The following is a 1393-nucleotide window of genomic DNA, read 5'->3' as shown; positions in this document are numbered from 1 at the left end:
CCAGCCCGGGGTGCCGACGTGGACTCGGGCGTTCCCTCGCTCCTGACGCATTGTTCCTCATTTACCCTCTAAGCCCTAAAAATCCTCTCAGTCAGGATTTGGGTGGAGTTGCCCCCGCGGGGCACGACCCTGTTGACGTTGCTAGCGGATGTTGCCTCCATTCTGGATCTGAGAAATTTTGTAAACACTGAAAGCTGAGCTGTACCGATGGGGGCCCGAAAGGGTTTTTTCGCTTTCAAATGGGTCCAGGAGTACAGTGAGAGGAGCACGTGTGATGGCTGAGAGCTTCGGAGCCAGAGGTTACCAGCTCTGTGACCTTGGGCAGTAACCTTTCCTTTCTTACGGAGAGGAGTGAATGAGGCAATGGATATAAGCCGTTTGCGCGGTGCCTGCTCAATTTTAGTTCTTGCTGTTGTCACAAGTGTGCAGGTAAGCCCGATAGTGTGACTCGGTGGTTGAGCGTGGACTCATGAACCAAGAGGTCACGGTTGAAATCCCCATCAGGGCACATGCCCAGGTTGCAGGTTCGATCCCCAATAGAGGGTGTGCAGGTGGCAGCCGATCAATGATTCTCATCTTTGATGTTTCTATCTCTCTATCTCTCTATCCCTCTCCCTCCTCTCTGAAATCAATAAAAAAAAATGTTTTTTTAAATGTGCAGGAAGATAGACATAGATAATATGAAGCATGTAAACCCACTTCTCGAATGATGACCACGACCCTCCTTGAAGGTAATCTACCTTCTGCTGGCCACTTCAACCTCCGTATTCCCGTGCCACCCTAACTGACTCCATCTGAACCACTACCTATCTCGGCTTCCTGATCTGCCTCTGGCCCCTTGGGCAGCATGAGTGGGAGAAGGCTTGGACCATGTGGGCGTTGGCTGGAATCTACCAGATAGTGACCTGCCTTCCTGTTCTCCACCAGAAAGGAGCACTTTTAGGGCAGTGGCTTGTTACTCATCATTGTATCCAAGAACCTGACAACATTCCTGGCATATAATGAGAAGGCAGATCCCTTGAACGAATGGAAGTTATCTGGAGCAGAGGCCAAATTGCTATCTATATAAGGCCCAACCATTTTTTCTCCAGCCCCAAAACTCTTCTTCCAGTGAGAGGGTTAAAATTATTTTATTTCTCAAGATCCCTCTTTTTTTTCATAATTTATTAAGGTAGAATTGATATGCAACACACTGTACATATTTAAAATATATGATTTTATGTTTTAACAGATGTATACACCTGTGGCAATAAAAACTAATCTATTTTTAACTATTATTATTTATGCAGGTGGCACTAGATGTAAAGGTAATACATACTCATTGTGGAAAATTTTTAAATGCACAAAGAATAAAATAAGAAGCAAACACATACTTTAATTCTACCATCCAGAT

Source organism: Myotis lucifugus, unplaced genomic scaffold (assembly GCF_000147115.1).
Source record: "Myotis lucifugus unplaced genomic scaffold, Myoluc2.0 scaffold_162, whole genome shotgun sequence".
NCBI classification, from domain to species: Eukaryota; Metazoa; Chordata; class Mammalia; order Chiroptera; family Vespertilionidae; genus Myotis; species Myotis lucifugus.
The sequence above is the reverse complement of the archived record's forward strand: the minus strand, read 5'-3'. Positions refer to the sequence as shown.